The 12,180-nt window shown below is 41.3% G+C and overlaps 1 protein-coding gene across 1 annotated transcript in view; it reads left to right on the top strand.

The window, feature by feature from the left end:
- Window positions 1–12,180, top strand: part of LOC309445291 (uncharacterized protein) — a gene marked incomplete at its 5' end in the record, with an annotated part of 182,578 nt that overhangs the window by 119,487 nt on the left and 50,911 nt on the right.

Raw genomic sequence — 12,180 nt, forward strand, 5'->3', positions numbered from 1 at the left:
AAATCTTTTGTCCATTACCATGACAAAAGGATGCACCGTCTCTCCCATGTCCACACATCTGCAGCTCCAGTCCAGACAACCTGACCACCGCGCTTGTCCCTAACACCAAACAAAAGTTGGATGCTTTGTGCGTTTCCCTTTCTTATTTCTCTGGCCTTGAGTCCTGCTTCCACCATATTTTGAACTGTTTTTCTCAAACTTGAACACTTTAAAATACAAGTGGAAACTGATGGTAGTATCCAAACTTAGTAACATATTGGATAGCTTTGCTCAGAATAATTGCCTCTTTCTTTTCATCTTGTCTCAATGTTTAAAGAACAACAGTACCTCATCTCTGCTAAACCTTTGAACCTTTCCTGGATATCATTTGGTAAGTTAAACTGGCAATCCAGCATTTGTTTAGCTGATCTCTAAAATGCACAGATGATAGGAATTCAAGTATCTGGAGGTAAAAAATTGCACCTCGGGGATTGTCAGAAGTAATTTAAATTTCCTGTTTGATCTTCGAGATGCTTTTCCATATTAAAAAACAAAACAAACAAAAAACCACTGCATCCCCCCCACTGCTGCCTTTCTATCCTGTCAGTCCTGCTTTTTTACTTTAAAATAAGGAAAGAGAATATGTTTATCTGTCATGTCAAAAGCTTTATAGACCTATTGCTTTATAGACAACTGAAACTTTGGAGCTGAAAATGGTATAAGTACCTTTGAAAGATGCATTTGGCTGTTTGGTAAAGAATCAAGCATCTGGATGAAGCAGCTGAACAGTCAGTCACTTCATTATAGGTTCTTGAGGTGTTTGCAAGACTAGTGATCCTGAAGCAGCCAAATAAAACAAAGTATTCATCAATAAGATGCATGGAGTGAGCAAATGAACATGGTTAAACAAATCATGGTGGTAATTTTGGTAATTCATAAATTTAAGGTGCACTTGCAGAGCTCCATGCTATACCTCACATTCTGGAAAGCCGTCAGCTGAGCCGCGCGCTTGGAAGCAGCTTGGTGCAACACCTTGGCCCAGCTGAACTTTGGTCTAAAATGAAGTTGTTACCAAAATATTTCCCAAACGTGTGATCAATATATCATCCTCTCTTTGCGCTTCAATAAAAACAACCATTGCCACTGAATTCTGGGCTAGAGCAGGCCAAAACATGGCAGGAAGGGGGCTATAGCAGAGTTTGTCTTTGCAACTTTTGTATTTATTGGCTGGTGCCGTTTCATTAATTACGATGGTTCCCCACCTTGTGCCACCCACCTCCGAGGCATGGCATCTGCCAAAGAAGTGTCAATGTGCTTTCTGGGATCTCAACTATATTTTATACGTGCCAGGGTACCTTCTTTTTTGGGGGGGTGGAGGGGTTTCCCCTCCCCTTGGTTCACCTACAGCTGTTTTATACCCAGTGTCATTGCCAACCATGCACTGGGACCCACGGTCTCAGCCTGGAGTGAGCTCCCCATCACCCTGACCCGATCTCTGCGCACAGTCACCTGGCGCTGGGCATGATTAGATCTGAGTTGATTTGCCATCTGCTGGCATTTGTAATTAATCTCTGGGGTGGCATTTTGTATTTTATGGGGTTGCCCAGAGGCTTGTGCAATTGTTGCTTGTGTCCAGCCGGAAAGTAATTGTGCTCTTTGATTTTATTTTTAATTTTTATTTTTTTAATCAATGCCTTTATGTTAACTGTCATGCTTCTGCTTGTTAATTGGATTCAGACTTGACACGGATTAGCATTATGGCTGGAAGCCTAATTCTTTAAAAAGAGACAAAAATGCTGCTCAGAATGTAGTCATTAATTGCTTTTATTTATCAGAATTCTTAAGTGTGGCCACTCAGAGCTCAGCGAGCAATTTTAACTGCAACTGCCTCAGTGTGTTTCTGCTGGAAGCTGTGCGGTGCAGGTCAGATACACAGCAGTAAAAATTATTGTATTGTTTTGATCATTCGCACTTGCTACAGGAATCACTATATTCTTTCTATGGAGTGAATATGACTGTAGCATGTGCTGGTTGTGTCTGTATAATGGAAACTATATTTTCCGTAAAAAGATCATATATTCCTTTTTTGGAAGGGTCTGAAGTGGACGGGAAAGCAAACAGAGGAAATCTGGTGCTTGCCCGGGGTTGTCAGGGAGAGAAGGTGATTGGATCTTTAATTATATTCTCAATTAAAATGAGGAGCAGTTTGGTGATTAAATCTTCGGCATGGTGAAAACTCAAGATGTAAATGTTGCATTTCAACACACAGCAAAAACCCAAAGTCTTTAAAAATGAAAGACTTTTTTTTTGCCTCTCTGTCTCTTCTGTAAAAATTTTTCATCGCTGATTTCATTGTGTTATCAGGACTGAAATGAGAAACACTGCTTACGAGCAAATATAGCATTTGAATACAGGCCAGGAATTCCTTTTAGAGTATAAGCTTTTGTGTGAAATAAAAGCCAAACAGCTGCTCACAACTTAAGTCTGAGTAAGTGATCTAATGCTGTTGCTCTGGTCTCAAATTTGAGGCTAAATTGTTTCTTTGCCAAAGACCTTGTGCCAACCTACCTGGTCCCAATTTGTGAGAACAAAGTACATTGTTTCTGCTGCACTAGGAGTGAAATAATTTTATTTGACATTTTTTTCCATTATAATTTCGGCCCTGATGTGGGAAACCTCTGTGAGGTTGAGACTCTACTTCTCACCTTCAGTCCTCCAAGATACATCTCAAGTAGGAAAATACCTCCTTGTGAAGGCTAGTTCAGCATGATGTATGGGTATATCTTAATATACCTGAAGACTCTCTTTTTTGGCCATTAATGTAATTGCCTTTTGATTTATTTTGTTCTTTTTTTCCTCAGATCTTGTTTTCTCTCCACATCCAGAGCTGGTGGAGCATTAGGTGTGATTAAGCCTTTTGGAACAAAAGCTTCCACAGTCCCCAGGGAAGAGCTTAATTTGGGACAAGATAGATATCCGCAAGTGACTTAAGCAGAGGTTTCTAATGACTTTGGATGCTCCTAAATGCAGGAGATAACCAGAAGCTGGTATAGGTGGGGTAGTTGAATTTCAGTTTTCCAATTCCTCCTCCATAGCACCACACTTGTGCATTATTGGGAAGATGGGAGGAATGTTTAAAATAACTAAAAAACCACACAGTGGTGTTTAAACCTAAATCAATTATTTTCGTGCTTGAGGAAAAGAAAGTCAAATTACCAAGAAGGGAACTTCTCTAACCATGGAAAAGGCAGAATATTTCCAACAACCCGCTTAGGCATGGACTGGATCTCTCTCAAATACGCTGTTGTGCACTTGTGCTTTCACAAAAGGTTTTAATTTCCAAAGAATTTGAATTGTGCTGTAAGTGCACACTTAGAGCTTAAGGTCCTGTAAGATTTATTGCCAATGTGTAAGCAAAGGGGAGGAGAAAAACCTATTGGCCAAGATATGCCGTGTCCTGTCCTGTGACAGTGACTGCCTCAGCTGGTACCCAGAGAAATCTCAGAGCAACCACAGCCTTATTCATCACAGAGCAAAACAGAGGATTTACATGCTTGTTCTAAAAATAGTTTATTTTCATATAAACTAAAAATGAGGATGTTTGAAGCATGTTTTATTTAGAAGTTTACATTGTTATTGAGCTTTTTTCTATCTAAAAAAAATAACCACAGTTTTTCAGAGTTTAGATGCATTATTGTAATAAGGACAGCATAAAAACTTGTATGCACAGAAAATGGGAAAAATTCCTGAAGTCACCTGGTCTGTATCCCAAATATGTTTAATCATTCACTCAGTTCCCATGGTGATGTTACCTGTGTTTCTTCTCTTTGCTCTTCCATCCCACCAATGGCCATTTGGGAGCTGTTTTCTGATGATGAACAGCATCATTTTGCATCTGTTGCCACTGTCCTTGGACAATTCCCCATCTCTGCAAGGTCATAATGATGTCAATAATAGCTCTTTCCTGTGTGCTCAGTGGCATTTTAGCAGTACTGCTCAGTGTGCCTCTCTCAGCATTGTTCCACTGACCCATTTACTGGGAGAGCAGAGTTCTTGATGGATTAAGCACATCTCCTTAAAATTACATTGTCAAAAAGATCATTTGTCTTGTGTGTGTTATGACTGACAAACAGTAAATTGAATAACATGCAGTCAGTAATCATCTGCTGTACTAGTCTGTGCTGCAACATGGTTTATCTTGTAAAATCCTCTCGTGAAACCATCAGCCGTGGCTGCCTGACTTCACAGGTAACTGCATGTTCCTTGATCCCGCGTGGTGCTGGGTGAGGTGCAGCGTCCTGAAGCATCCGTGCTCCAGGGGCCCCTCCAACAGCTATGCCAGGAGAAGGGTCACACTGTTATACAAGAAAGGAGTTTCTTGTCTCTTTTTTAATTGTCCTAGCAACTGGCTGCTTGCAGATGGTCTGCTTTCTTACATGGACTTTTCATAGGATATTTAAACGCAGTTTCATTTGGGGTGTTTGGGGAAGGATCACCTGTGTCCATCTTTCATCACTTAGCTGTTGAAGACAGTGCGGTGGTTTTGCTGGGTATTTTATATTGGGTAAAATTATTTTGAAACAAACTTGTTAATATCCATAGTTTAGACACTTATTTGTGTGACACTGGTGATAAAATGACATGATTAATTTTTTGGTTTGTGTAGCCTTAAATTTCAGGCTCATTGCCTGTTGTGCTTACTGGAGACTGCAGGCTTTTGAGAGCAAAACCAGCATAATACCATTAGTTTTCCAAAATCAGTCGTTGTTGTTTGTTTATGCTGAACTTGGCTGGGAGCACACAAACACCAAATGGCTGCCGTAGTTGGTTTGGGGCAAAAATTAAACCCCTAATGTTGTATTCTCCTGTTTTCCTTGATCTGCAGCATCTGCTGGGATATGAGTGTGCTGGTACCGTTGTGCAGAAGGAAATATCCCTCGCTATGGCACTTTCTGTCTGTATATATTCTGCCCAGAAGGGATTTTGCTGTTTGGGTTTTGTTTCACTAAGATGTGCTTTCACTCTCTTTTTTGAAGCATATGGCATTGTGAATCCCCGGTCCAGGGTTAATGCTGATAATGGAAAGAGAAACGGCTCCAGAAGCTGACTTCATATTTATTTGACAGGCTATTCCTGATATCTCTTTATAAAAAGGATGTTGCTTGTGGGACAACGTGTAGAAAACAAGGTAGTTTTTAAAGAGGTGGAGGAAATGCCTTCTGCATGCAGAAAACTTGGGAGGGAGAGAGAATTGAAAAAAAATAAAATGTTTCTTTTGAGACCGCAGGAGGAAGAAGTTAACAGCTTTTTTAAAGATGCTGAAATTGTGACATGTAATAGTGCAGTGTTGGATGAGTTTCAAAACACGAAAACTTAGATTTATATGTTAAACTTGATTTGCAACATGGAAGCAAAATCTGTTGGTGATATTTAGCATGATCACTGTGGGCTTGCACTTATGATGAGCTTGGCCCTGTCCCTCAGATGCTTTATGGTTTGCACATGGCAGCTTGCACACTCCTTTTTAGGAAGCTGAGAAACAAAGAGAGTGGAAAATCCTGCCAAAATGGGCATTAACCATAGACTACATCCACAAATGTGTTCGTGCAAGAATAACATTTAAATACAAAGTATGTGATTGTTTGCTTAAAGTCTCTAATGTATACACTTCTCTATAGTTACTGGGATCTTTTCTGGATATACGAGAAACCACATTATTTAGCTGCTCTCAAAGTCTTGAATTGCTGATTTCTCTTCTCTTGCAGTCTTTGCATACTGAATGATGCTGAAAAGGACAAATAATTACTTTTTTCCTGTGGGATCCTGGCTCTGGAATGGCTAATTCTGATTGTAGATAATACACATTAACTTTGAGTACTTCCGTGCTCCAAAAATGCAATTCATCAAAACCCAAGTACTTTGTGTCAGATCTGAATGTTTCACGAGAGATTTTGTAATCCAACATGTCAAACTTGTTTAAATGTGAGATTGTAACTGAAAGCCAAAGGAAGCAATAAGTGCTTTGTTATCTTGCTTACCTTACAGAAGTGTCTTACAGTTCTTGGAAAGAAGAAAATTATTGTGTTTCTGTAAGAAATACACAACTATCTCAGGCGTTGCCAACATGTGCATTTGCTGCTTGTGTTTGTAAGCAGGCTGGTGTTCCATAGGGGCAAACATAGTGACTGCAGTAGAGCAACGCTCCGTTCCAGCTGCCGAATAACTCCATGCACCTTGGTTGCTGGTGACTTCTTGCTTCTTCCCAGAGGTGGCTTTGTGTTAGCAATCATTTGAGCAGGGGGAAAAGCCTAATTTATAAATGCTTGCTAAGAAAGTGGATTTTGAGGGTATCTGTTTCCTCATCTGTTCCAGGCAGTGATGCTTTAAGTTACCTAGTGCTGAGGATACTGTAAGAGTGATGAATTTTAGTCAAATGCTACCGGAGGACTCCAGTGTGAGTTTGGCATTGCTTCTGTTCACCTCAGTCTATCACCACATGGTTTTCTAGCTTGTATCCAAAGCAGGAACAGGAGTCTCTGTTCATTTTCCATGTTCATGAAACTGTACCTGACTTGCCTAACCAGTAAGTCTCCAAAAAGAAGAGACTGTGACTTGCTTGTGCTTTCTTAACCTTTCTTGGTGTTTTTAGTGTGTAGGAGCATATCGGCATGGTGCACAGAGGTGGTCACTGTTCTCATAAAGACACACGAAACCAAATATGTGTGTATGTTTATGGTAGACACTTAGATTTTCTGAAAGACTCTCAAAGTTACCATCTCAGTTCAGGGCTCGTCCTGAAGCAGCTGTCTCGGTGCAGATGTGGGAAACTGAAATCTGCCACAGAAACCTTTCTACCGTGCATATAGCAGCCCCCACAGCTGCCAAAATATTCATCTTGTTTTAAAAATAGAGGGGGGGTATACTGGATACATCTGCTCCTGCCCAGCGCTGTGCTGCAGCTGTGCCAGCATATTATCTGGATAATGGCCCGAGTCAGACCAGCCATAACAAGAGGGGAGAAAAAATCCCATGTTTGATTTAAGTGCAATTGTGGCTTTATTCCAGTCACTTCTTAATTTATATCTCAAATTCAGTTTATCTTCGTGCCCTGGTGACTAAACAAAAGAGCTGTGTGCACTTGACTGTTTGAAGAAGCTGTCTCTAGGTGGGGGGGAATTATTTAAGGGAGTGTGTGTGGGGAAATCCAGAGTACTGAGCAGCACCATCTCAGTTGTTTTAAATGGAGCATAATCAGCACTTCGAGTGGTTTCAGTATGTGTGTGTATATCATTTCACTCTTTGAATGAGTGTGAATGTATTTTATACTTTTCTTTTACTCTACCCAAGGGAAGAAGGGCTTCCGTTAGCAACAATTAAGGAAAATGCTTAACCACTCCAAATTTGCTTCTGGTCTTGAAGAGCTGTGCTGCTTTGAGCTATTAAACTTTGTGTGTAGGCTTCGTCAATGCTGGTGGATGTTGGATTTGGGACTTGGTTTTGCTCTGCCCCATCTTGCTGGGAGGGTTTAAGACTCTGCCTCCCACCTGTGCATCCCATCCCGTCCTCTCCCTGGATATTCCTCATTTTTAGCTCAGCTGTAGGTGAAGGAGAGTTTGTGATGGTAAACCTTTAGTGCTGAGGTGCGTTAGCCAAAACGTATCTTAAATGTTGCGCCTTTATTATTCCAGTAATAGCAGCAATATTCCTGTTTGGTTTCTAGAGCAGGAGTTTTCTTCCCCAGGGTTGAGTGCAGCTCCCTGCCATGTTGTGAGGAAGATGCTTGTGTGTATCTTTGCTCAGAAAGGCTGCGTGGAGTGGCAAGAAGGAAAAGAAATATATTGCTTGTTCTGTATCTTTGAGAGAAATGGGGTCACGTATTGAACTGCAAGGAGCTTTTCTCAGCTAGCAACCAGAGGATGCTTTTTGGGTGGTTTTTCTAGTAACATTAAACATAGCCCAGGATTTCAGGGATCTTTTGGGGCACTTGGGCCAAATTTGAAATGAATCTTGTTTTTTTTTCTTTAATTTTATTTGGAAAACTTCTGTAGACTGTAGGTACTGCATGTTTCCAATCTGCATCTGGTATTTACTTTGAATGTTTGTGTCTTTGGAATCCAAAGCCAAAACATTTCATGCAAAGTGTTGTGACCCAAAACTGTTTAATCTTAGATCTGTGTTCTCAGAGCCCATGGCCTGACTTGAGTAGCTGATGAGTATCAGCTGAGCAAGCATCGCAGAATCTGACTTCTGCCCATGAACCATAAACCTTTTCCCCAGGGAACAAGAGAGTAAATTGGCCTTGGTGCGGGAACAGCCAGCGAGGCCGGGGCCGCGGTTTCCTTGTGCTCAATACCAGACCCTGCAGCACGCTGCTGCGAAGATCGCCTTCCTTCTAAGTGAAGCCATATGAAAAAAAGAACAACACTTTTTTTGAGAGTGGCTGAACCAACCAATTTGTTCAAGCTACTCTTCTTGATGGCTTATTTTTAGCTGAAAAAACACTGATATTTTGAAGGCAACTTGAAAAGTGCCGAAGGGGAAGAAGGGGAAACAGAATCAAAACCATTTCAAGCTCACAAATGAAAAACAACAACAACAAAACCCCCCCAAAACCCCAAACAAACAAACGCAAGCATGTGAGCAGGTAGGCCCTCCAAAATGGTGTAGAACTTAATCCCATGTTAGAGCATGATGAGTTAGATGTGAGTTCATCTAGAAAGTAAGCTCGACATTTATTATTAAGAGGTCACAAGGCAATCAGCTCGCTGTGTCATGCTTGTGAGGGAAAAAGTCCTCTGATTTAAATATAGCCCATAAGATAGGTCTTCATTTCACTTGGCCAAGGTTTTTGCTTGAATGTTGTTCTTAATTTGTTCTTTGTATCAATGTACGCCAAAAAAGTCCCTGAGAGCCTTAGGCTTGAATCAAGAGATGGGTGCAGATTTATGGTTAATATATTTGTGTGTATGTTCTCAGTGGAAAAGGGTGATGTATCTGAGAAATGAAAGTGGAAAGATAGCACAAGCCTGGTGCCACAAGTTCTTGGGTAACAAAGTACTTCACTGGATAAACATTTTAAAAGCATTGGCTGTCTTCAGTGACGTTTTGCTGTGTTGTAGTGTCAGACTGTCTGTCTTGATGGCGTTTTAGATTCACCTTATTCTTGATGAACATGGATTTAACCTGTTATGCCCAGCAGTGAGGCAGGCAGCAATGTGCCTCTTGAACTGAATTGTCATGAGCCAGCACTGTAGCCTCCCAAGCCTGGGATCATGGGTCAAGGACCAGATTTGATTTAATTATGAGGGATAAAAAGATGTGAAGCACATGTAGTGCCATAGACCTGTTTTGCTGGTATTGATGGATTACAGAGTTCATAGAGCAGCCTGATTTGCGGTTATCCAATTTGCAATGGGAAAATTAGTTCAAACAAGGTAATTTACTGCACTGTGGACAAGTACTTGGTTTTTGCTCTTAACAATATCTTAAATGAACTATAAAACGTTGTTGATTTTTACTCACCCACAGTAGGTGACATAAGTGGCTGCTACCCTGCAGAACCGCGAAGTCAATTGAGTCTATTTACTGTGAACTTTTTACCTTGTTCCTGAGTAGCTGTTCTTTAGATGCACCCATCAGCTCTTCCTTATAATGCTTCCAAAGAGCAATATGTTTCTTTCCCTGCCTTTGTCTTTGGGTTACTAAATCTATCATCTCACTGGAAAGCTTAACGGTGTTGTCAGAAATTGCATTTTATGCCCTGGATTAGGGCTGTTTAGCTTGAACGTGACAAGTTGTTTAAAAATAGACTGTTTTATGCTTTGTATTCATTCTCCTCTCCAAAACTGTCTTTCAGAACAATGTAAATAAAGAACTCCCAGAACTGATACAGGAGAGCTGGCATGCTTAGCAGAAAAGGCTCAGCTATTACCCAATTGACATTAATGTAACATAAATCTTAATTATATTGAACATGCATCAAGCTGCAAGGTCTTAGGAGATGGAGTCATTAGGTAACAGTTTACAGTGAACATTTATCTTCAAACAAATTCCCAGGCCTCCTTAATTCCCTTTGTAGTCTCTTAAAGGCGTTGGAAATGAGAGGTGTAATATGGATTTACTTTATGCCCAGCTCTTTTAGCAGTATCCAAAGCTGACCCCTCAGCACAGGCACAGAAATGGCTAAAATAATCATTTCCAATCATGTAGACCACGGACTTAGTCCCATCTGCACAGGACGAGGTTGCAGATGACTCTAGGGTGACTCTGCGTGTCCTCTCCCTGGGGAGCAGAGAGGTCTCTGTCCTTCTACTCACCCACATCTGCACCACAGGACTGTGACTTGCAAGTCTTGCCCAAACTGCATACTGGATGGGATGTTCTTCCTTTTAATCCCCACAAATATTTACTTTCCTCAGAGATGTTTCCATATTCCATTATGACAGCAGGATTCTAGATGTTTCCAAAATACTACTTCTTTTTTCCACCAAATTGCTTTCTTATCTGTTATCTTTCTTATCTATTTTTATCTAAACAGCAAGTAAAACAGAAGATAGTGGATTTTTTTTTTCTCTCAACTTTGGTTTATCTCATGGTTTCCACAAGCATGCTATACTTGTAAATTCATGTGCTACACCCATCTTACAGATTTTCTTGAAGACTAAGGAAAGAATTAAAAGATCATATAATCCTAGAACAGTTTGGGTTGGAAGGGACCTTCAAAGCTCATCCAGTCCAACCCCCCTGCAACAAGCAGGGGCATCTTCACGCAGATCAGGTTGCTCAGAGCCCAGTCTGGCCTGGCCTGGGATGTCTCCAGGGATGGGGCATCTACTATCTCTCTGGGAAACTTGTACCAATGTAGGCAATAGTGAAGTTTTCCCTTTTGGAATGAAGAATTAAGAAATCCCTTAAATTAAAAATAAATGTAATACTGATTTTAGTAATTTTTTTTTAAGCAGAATCTTCAGTTTCTCACAGTTTTCTCACGTTCTCAGTTAAGTCTCTGACCTAAGCTTTAGTTGGGAGCTCCAGCATTCACCTTTCAATATCAGTGCTCCTCTAAATTGCCTAAAAACATCACTACCAGCTCATTAGTCACTTGTTTAAAACCTTTGCCTTCCTCTCCTACAGCTTCATTAGGACATTTCCTTCTCCTGAGAAACCCCGGGCTTTCTCATCCCTGCTAGCAGAAGAGAAGAAGTAAAATCATTATGGATTAAATGCATCCAGGAGGAGTCTATCTCCAGATACAGAAGGATTAAGCAAGGCTGAAGTTTCAGGCTGTGGGGGCTCAGGCTCTGCCTGGGGCTCAGACCACCACAATTAGCCAAAAGGGTGGTACAGGTAGATTAGCTTTAATTACTTGGTTGTGTCCGGTCTCTGATGTAGGAAAAGGTGCTTCATCAGTCGTGGCTACCCTCCTTGGATTAAGGATGGAGGGAGTAAGTGTTCTTCCTGGTCTGATGCAGTGCAATAATTTACCTGATGTCAAGAATTAAGAAGCTGAAGATATGCCCTTTCTATTTTCTTTCTCGCCCATGGATGTTTTCTCCCAAGCCCTTGTGAGGGCACGCTGGGCTGGAAGTTGCCACCCCCATAGCGAGAGGAGCCCGTGGGGTTTGGAGCAGCCGCTGCAGCCCTGGTGAGGGACAGATGAGCTGGGCGGAGGCAGCACTGCACAGTTTGTCCAGACTTCAAAGAGAAAAACTCCAGGCCATGGCTGGAGATGCAATTACACATTTGGGCACAGAGATGTTTATGTAGAAGGAAATCTTGGTAGGAGTGCCGAAGTATTTAATGATCTTTGTTTATTGTCTTTTAGCCTTAAAGCTAAGAAGAAAAAAATAAAGCAGTAGAAAGGAGAGGAAGCAGTGTAATTTCACAAATAAAAAGTGAGCTCTTGCTTTTTGTTGTTAACATTGCTGTCACCCAGCAAATGCTCCCCTAGAGCTGGCTGACTTGCTGCAGAAGGCTACAAAGAGTGGCTTTTGTGTCCCCATCTGGCAGATGTGAGCCGCAGGAGCAGCTGCCAGCGCCAGCCCAGAGCCTGCAGCACGAGGGACGTGGTGTGACAGCTTTGTCAGGGACCTGGCTACTCAGTATGTGCCAGAGCAGTGTTCTGCACCCATGTGTGTTTGTATTAAGTGCCTTATTTTCTTGATTAACAGTATTTTGTCATTTGTGGTATTTTATCGACCA

Source organism: Streptopelia decaocto (assembly GCF_964273445.1).
Source record: "Streptopelia decaocto genome assembly, chromosome: 12".
In the NCBI taxonomy this organism is placed as follows: domain Eukaryota; kingdom Metazoa; phylum Chordata; class Aves; order Columbiformes; family Columbidae; genus Streptopelia; species Streptopelia decaocto.